We start from the raw sequence: 8,724 nt of genomic DNA on the forward strand, positions 1-8,724 counted from the left end.
AGTCAAACCAGCATATAATGCTAACAAGATTGAATAAGGTTCATCATCACACAAACTAACATAAATGAGCTTTAGCTACTCATAATGAAAGTTATAATACCAATTGAATAAAGAAGAATAACATACGAATTCCCTTGAAGGATTGGCCTTCAATGGCTTCCAATTCTCTTAAAATCACCATTTGATGTTGTAAAGTCGTGCTTTCAGTGCAAGAATTCATAACCCTTGCCAAAATGCTGAAAAATCCCCTTAAAAAGCACTCGGAACACGTCAGAAAAGCCCATAAAAACATACATCACGCGCATTATACAAGCATCGTGCACGCGATGTAACTTTTTCAATTCTATCGCACACATGATGGCGCACGTGATTATTCCAGTAGTTGCATCAAAATTCACCATTTTCACCAGAATTTTCTCTAAGTCTCATTCTTTCATAGTTGGTTATTTTTCAATCATTCTTGGATCTTTCTTCTTCATTTTGGCTCATCTTTCGCTCGTTTTTCACCTATTGTTTGTCTAATTATATGCAATGACGGACTGTGATCACGAATCCAAACTTGAATCTTTACTTGTCCTCAAGCAACTCACCTGCGACTAGACATTTGAACAGACAACAAGTCGTACAGTAACAATTAAACATCATTGTATTTTGTCATTACCTAATGATTGTTCCAACTTCCAACTTCTATCCGACAAATTCATAAAATGTCCTCAATATTTATGAGTACTTAACATGTCTTTCAACTCACTTTACTCGCTCAATGGATAAGGTTATCACTCAATCAACATACAAAATAAATTATACTTAGCTTGATCATATTCTACTATATTTTATCATAGAAATCATAACACACACATAAGAGGTATTTTTAGGTTGTAACTTGACTTATGTTCGGGTGGGATATTTTTAGAAAAGCAGGTTTAAACCTTTGGAGTTAGGTACCTAGTTCTCATTCTATTGTCGTACTATTTAGTTCCTTTTTGTTGGTACTAGACTTTTGGTCGTTCTTTTTTTTTGAAGAAGTGACTTTTTCCACTTCTTATTTTCTCAAAAAATTTGAAATTTTGACTACTCAACTCTAGTACCCCAACTCCAAACTTAGAACTTTGCTCACTTCCAAGAGAAACCCCAAACTTAATATTTTTCATTCAAATTTAAGAACTAGAATTCTACCTAACTCCAAAGAGAGGGTGGAAAGAAAGAATCTTTCAAGTCAAATGGTTAAGAGTTGTATGCTACATCACCGAAATAAATACTTAGGCTCAAAATGGATAGCAAAGGATGTTCCTGATACTACAGGGTGGCTACAAAGGCTCAAAGTTATAAACAAAAAACTGCCTCAATGTGTGTCAATCAAACTAGAAAAATTAATCAGAAATAGATCAAACTAGATAAAATAAAATTGCACAGATACACTATAAGAAAGAAAAAGTGAACACTGGAAATATTTTGGCTCAAACCTTACCAAATGAGGTATCTGAAGTTTAAGTACAAGTTCGTTGATTATTTTCTCTTCCTTTTCCTTTAAGTTGTCAATTGTTTTTATTATGATCAAGTCCCCCTTTATTTATTTTTCTTGGATTAGTTTTTCAATGCTAAAGTTAGATCTTGCAATCTGAAAAAACATAATCAATTACAAATAAATTTATTAAGGTCATAGAGATCTTTATGGAAAAATTGATGTTTGAGTATCTATTTCCTCTTAGGCTGGCCTTGAATTGAAAATAAAAGAAATTTTGCAAAACAAAAACTAATTAAAAAAATTGATGGGTTGCCTCCCATGCAACGCTTATTTTACGTTAATAGCTTGACGCTCATTGCTTAAAACACATTAGGCGTAAGGATACCTTTATGCTAGTAAAAACTCATTTTTTTCATCCTCTTGAGAACTTTAGTACCTTTCTCTTTCAATTGATAGCATGTCTCAAGATCCTCCACATATTATGCCCATTGATAGGCATGAAATACAACTTTCTTCTTATTAACCTTCAAAATTAACTCACTGGTCTCCACGTCTATTTTTTCCTTCTCGGTTGCTAAGAATGGGCACCTAAGAATCAAAGACCCTTCGAAATCATTTTTCATGTCGATTACCATAAAGTTTGTAGGGAAGGTCAATCCATCGACATGAACTAGCACATCTTCTACAATACTAAGTGAAAGAGTCATAGATGAGTCGGCCAAAGTGATTGTCATATTACTTGGTACAATCTCTCCTATCTCTAATTCCTTAAATTTGCCCAACTACATGACATTGATGCTTGATTGTAAGTCACACAAAGTGTGTGAGATTGTCATCCCCCAAATGGTACAAGTAATGTTGAACTTTCCCGGATCATTCATCTTTGGTGGAACTTCCTCCCTTTTTATCATCTCCTTTTTTTCCAGCCATGTTAACATGTTCTTGATTCAACTTCTATTTTCCACCTTTAAGCAATACCCGCATAAACTTAGAAAACTTGGGAACTAATTCTAAAATCTCATGAAAAGAGATACTTACCTGAAGTTGTTTTAACATTTCTTTAAATTTCTCAAACATTTCGGCCTCATCCTCTTGTACTCGTCTCTTCTTAATGATGGGATGTGGTAATTTTGGGTAATCTGGTAAAGGTGGATTGGGTTCATTAAAAAATTGATCTTTTGTTCTCTTCCAATGAGAATTTTTATCAATGAAGTAATCAAGGGTGACTCCTCTTTCCTCTTCTTCATCTTGATTTCTATTTTCCTCCTTTTCACTTTCACCTACCTTTTCCTTAATTTCTTCCTCTTGAACTTTTTCTCCTTTCTCCTTTCTAGTAACCAACCCAAAATTCGCTTCCGCAACTTTGCAAGTTTCATTATTGGGATTATTAATGGCGTTCTCGGTGAATCCTCCACTTGAGATAGGTAAAGTTGTTATTTATCTAGATAATTGACCAATCTGAGTCTCCAAATTCTTGATTGACGCATCATGGTTTCTAGCCAATATTTCATGGTTCCTATTTGTCTGCTCTAAACCAATATGAGTGGCCTTGATGAAATTTTGTAAAGTCTCCTCCAACTGTTAAGGCTTCTTTTGGAAGTTGGAAGCTTATTGTGTTTGTTTCATAGCTTGGTTACCACTTTGGTTTTGATTGTTGCTCCAATGAAAATTTAGATGATCCTTTCATCCCGGATTATAGGTATTGGAATAAGGGTTGTTTTTCTGAAAATTTGCAAATTGGACCTCTTCACTTACCCCTTCCAATGCAGTATGAGTATAAAAGGTGACTCATTTTTTCTCTTTATTTAAGCAACCTTTATCTATCTGCTTATTTAACAATTCAATCTGATATAACAATGCAGTATGGGTATCAACAATTAACATACATTTGGACATGCCACTAGTTTCGAGCTTAATCAGCCTTTCAGTGTTAGAATAATACTCATTCATGCATATATTTTTAATGAGATCCTTTACCTGTGGTTCAGTCATTTGCCTAATGGTGCCTCCCGCGGAAGCATCTGGAAACATATGTGTTTGACTCTTGAGGCCTTTAATAAAATTTTACATATGCTTCATATTATTCATATTGTGATTGGGGCATCTGCGTAATAATAACTTGAATCTCTCCCAGGAGTCATACAATCACTCGATGTCTTATTTCTCAAAGTTGACAATCTCAACTCTCTTCTCAGTAAAGTGACTAGTGGTAAAAAAAACCTTTCAAAGAACTTGCCATCCAGCTCCTTCCATGTTCGAATGGTTCCATTTGGAAGACATAGTAACCAATCTTTAGCCCTTCCAATGAGTGAGAAACCAAATAACCGTAACTTTACCTGGTCGTCCGAGACACCATCAAACTTGCACATCAAAGCGGCTTCGTAGAAGCGTACAAGATGAGCCCATGGATCTCTGACAGCGTTCCCATCAAATGGATTATCTCCTAGAGATGAAAGCACATAATTTTTAATATCAAAGTTAGTAGGGCCTGCCGGTACAAACCCTATAGAAACCTATCCTTCATCAATCTATTTGTAATAATTCCACATAGTGAGGGGTTGTGGTGCTACCATGTTATCCTCCTCTTCAGAATCCGAAGAAAGTATTGGCAAATCACCTTCAGCCAGACTCGTTTCTCTAGCTGTTTTTTTAGAGTACATGCAGTTCTTTCAATTTCCGAATCAAATAGTAGTAATGTTATCCCTGACCTACGCATACAAAAATATAAAAAAAATACCTCAGTAGCACTATGATAATCAGAGAAATAAACAAAAAAGCAATAAAAACTAAGAAAAATAAAATATATTGCACAAAGTGCTGCTCTATTGCAATCAACAGTCCCCGACAATGGCGCAAAAAACTTAATGACTTCTCGGCAAGTGTATCGATAGTGTCACAATAATAAAGAGAGAGAACCCATAAGGAATGTGTTCGAGCAAGTCAACAATTATGCAATGTAAAGGAAAAATAGTAAATGAGGGGGGTCAGGTTTTTAAACGGAAAATAATTTACGAGCTTAAACAAAAGACATAAAGACAGTTAGGTTGTGCATTAGAATCCCCACATCCTCTCTTGTTGATGTATGATACCTTGTATGAATGGTATTATCCTTGTAATCTCACAATGAATTAACAAAACCGTTATAGTCGGTCCCCCACGAAATATCTCGCTAACCACTACTCAGAGCTTTCTATCCCTAGTCCGCCAACATAAATAGGGTTAAGTGATGTATATAATATTAATTCCCTATGCCATTACTTGGGGTCTCATGTCCCTATTCGACCATCGTAAGTAGAACATTTGTCCTAGGAAACACATAGGCTAAGGATCAGTAATCCATATGTGTTCAAAATCATATTAACAAAGTATCTCAAATAAGTAACATTAAGAATAAGCAATAACTGAATAAAATTATGATTCAAAGGATTCATACAAAGTCAAACCAACATATAATGCCAACAAGATTGAATAAGGCTCATCATCACACAAACTAACCTAGAGGAGCTTTAGCTACTCATAATGAAAATTACAATACCAATTGAATAAAGAAGAATAACATATGAATTCCCTTGAAGGATTGACCCCCGATGGCTTCCAATGCTCTCAAAATCACCCTTTTATGTTGTAAAATCGTGCTTCTAGTGCAAGAATTCGTAACCCTTGCCAAACTACTAAAAACCTCCTTAAAAGGCACTCAGAACGCGTCAGAAAATACCTAGAAAAACACCAATCTTGTGCATTATACAAGCATCGCACAGGCGATGTAACTTTTTCAATTCTATCGTGCACGCGGTGGAGCGCATGATTATTTTAGTAGCTGCCTCAAAATTCACCCCTTTTCACCAATATTTTCACTAAGTCTCATTCTTCCATACTTTGTTATTTTTCACTCATTCTTGGATCTTTCTTCTTTATTTTGGCTCATCTTTCACTCATTTTTCACCAATTATTCGCCTAATTATATGCAATGACAGACTATCATCAATATTCCACCTCAATTTGCTTCAACTCCAAGTCAACTACAATTTGATTCAGTAGTTCTTCTGGTTTTGAAATAACATGTTCAAATATATTGGAGAATATATCTGTCAATCTGAGAGCACAATATGGAAATATATTTATTTCTCCGGCATTGATGCAGTTTGGAGAATCCATGTGGATATGAATGATAATATTTCAACAGACTACCAGAAAGTAGTAAATAGAACCATGGCATAAAACACTTAGTCCTAAGAGACTTCAATATCTAGAGCATTGGATCCCATTGAGCCTAAAAAATAAGCGCACGGGCAACCTTTATACTCGGCATAGCCACCTCCTAGTCCAATTCATATTTTACCTGCATATGAACCTAAACAAGTCACAATGATATTGAATCCTCTAGAGCAGGTGCAACCATTACCTTTTTTAGGGTTCCTTTCATCCAACACATGAAACATATTGGGTAGTGGAATCACAGGTGCTCAAAACAACAACCCCTTTTATACTCCATCGGAGTTGACAATGTTTTCAAGATCAAGCTTCCTACAAAATCAAGTTTGAAAGAATTGGCTACATCGATCAACAAACTTCATATGACATTATCTTATTCAAATAAGAAACAAATGAGGAAGATATTAAAGTGAAAACCTGGTTATCAGATTCACCTCAACTTCCCTCCTCTTTTTGTTTCTCTTTTCTCCATTTCCTCAATCAATCACACTACAAGACAAGAATGAGAAAATGATACAGTCTTAGTTCGTAAACACATATCCATTGCCCAAATACACTTTCAGTACCAAGGAGCGCAAGATGGAGAAAGACACCTACATCGATGATCGTCTCACTCATATGAAAGACAATTATATGAAATAAGGAATGAGGAACAACATTGAAGTAATTTTACTGGTAAAAGAACACAACCATCCTCATATTCTTCTTCTTCTGCAAATTGGAAACATATATGTTAAAATTCTAGGTGGTCGTCTTAAGCCACGGGAGAAAAAAATTAAGGGCTTGAAGAGAAAATTGACTAGCAAGCTTGATGTTAATTCACCTGGCCTTGTACTTGACTAACAGATATGTGAGTGTGTTACCGTCTGATGGGGGCCAAATTTTGAAACCATAATGTATCCATATTTTCCTCCTCATATAACAAAACCTAAGGAGTGCAAGAAGATTTTCCTTTTTCACTCATCTGAGAGGGAATACTTTGTTGTACCAATAAAACATCAATAGTTGAAAAGAATCAATGCAACAACCTCTACAAACAGTAACCACAACAATAAATTGTAAGAAAATGCAAGCAACATATAACGAGTTCCAATTTGTTAACCAAGGAAATGTTTTTAAGATTTGTGACCAGCCACATCCACTGCATGTGAAGAATATGGTGCTCAGTTTAAATGAAATACTAAAAGGCTCTTGTTTTATTTCATCCTCTTGATCTACACATTGCAATCTTCATGTGAAAATTTGGAAAGATTTATAAGGGAAACAGTTGCAGAAAGCGGCATCCCTGTTGGAAAGATAGCAAAAGTTGAATGATGCATCACCAATGTCATTAATACAATAAATACATTATAATGTTATATTAATGAATTTAACAATTCAAGGAAGTTGTGAATAGTACGCCAACATCACTTACCACTGATAATGGTAAGTAACATAGTTTACATTTTGCATTGTGTCTGTCTTCCAAGTTTGCAGATATACATGAGCAGAAGAGACTTGTTGTGATTGCTCATGATGTTGACCCAACCGATCTTGTCATACGACTAAACTATGGGAACATTCATGAAAGATTAATGATTTGAACAATATTAGCTTTGAATCATGTTCTACGAGAAAAAGAGTCTGAGAATGTTAATATGCTTTTACCTGAATTGCAGACACAACACCCAAGAAGTTTATCTGCTTGTTCAAGAATTACCAGAGTCGTAAATATTGATAGAATGAAGATCATGAGAGAATCACCTGGAAACTTTCTCTTCCTACAATTTTCTCAAGGACTAGGATTTGATATCCCATAAAACAAAGATTTATTAAAAATATTTTGCCAGTTTGGTCCTTTGAAAGCAATCGGAATTCATTTGATAAAAGACAACATCAATGCTTAACTTGTTTTTGTTAACAGCGCAAATGCTATTGAAGCATTGTGTAACTTAGAGCATTAAAAACCATTTGGAGTAACTCTTATGGGCTACAATCTCCATTATCCTCCTGTTGGTGGTGGCTCCACCATTGGAGCACACCAGGACTCCAACTCAACCATTTATCTCTATGTCAATGTTTGTTTTCTCATAAATCAAGCAATAAAGCAACTACACATGCTGCATGTGAATGTGATCCTTATGCAAAAGTCAAACAAAAAAAATGATCAATACAACAACTTTAAACCACCTAAACTAACTGCCCTAACCATCTAACTAACTCCTTCTCAACTAACACTAACTGATTCCTCCCAAATCCCCTAACTAACTAGTTAACATAATTTTAACAGTGTCAAATCATCTAACTAACTTTATTTCTAACATAATGATCAGTGCATTTTGATGTACTTTCTTCTACTATTGTACTTAGGCATTTCTTTAGTTTATTTTACTTATTTTACTATTTTATTATGTTTTTAGATTTAAGTTTATTTTTTGCTTTATTTTATTTTCGTACTTTATTTTTCAGCATAAACAATTATTTAATATCTTATTACTATGCAGATCATAACTTAGGGTATAGGAATCGGATTGACGCGTTCTAATATGCGTTAGAAAGCTAAGAGAAAGAACAACAAGTTTTATGTTGAAGTAAAAAGCGAATTAGGAATAAAGAATGGTCGAATAATTCGTTGAAGTTCCAGACTTAATTAAAATAGTTAGTTTGAGTCACTTTTTATAATTTTCGGGTCGGATCCTATAAGGGCCCGAATTTGCCTTTTATTATATTAGGTCTTTCACTACTATAGTGATCCTAATTCTGAATTTTGATGATACAATATTGCTGAGAAGATTTCATGGAGAGCTAATTACCAAAGAGTTGATCTGTTGTATTCGAATTCCACTTTGAGGTTTTTATTAATTTCAATTTAATTTCAATTTCTTTTCAATTCTTCCTATAAACTCGTTTGCTTAAATCGATTACTTTCGTTTACTTAATTCAATTGTTTCTTATATAATAGAGTTAATTAAATTTGATTGTTTGTATGATCCTTAACTATAATCACGTTATCGTGTTTGATTAAGTCGCGTTTGCTTAATTCGCGTCTACTTAAATCCGTTTGCTTA

At 34.4% G+C, this 8,724-nt stretch overlaps 1 pseudogene; it reads left to right on the forward strand.

The window, feature by feature from the left end:
• Positions 1-6,187: 6,187 nt before the first annotated feature.
• Positions 6,188-7,387, forward strand: LOC127110401 (pre-mRNA cleavage factor Im 25 kDa subunit 2-like; annotated as a pseudogene).
• Positions 7,388-8,724: the final 1,337 nt, after the last annotated feature.

The sequence above is a fragment of the Lathyrus oleraceus genome, chromosome 1 (assembly GCF_024323335.1).
Source record: "Lathyrus oleraceus cultivar Zhongwan6 chromosome 1, CAAS_Psat_ZW6_1.0, whole genome shotgun sequence".
Taxonomy (NCBI): Eukaryota; Viridiplantae; Streptophyta; class Magnoliopsida; order Fabales; family Fabaceae; genus Lathyrus; species Lathyrus oleraceus.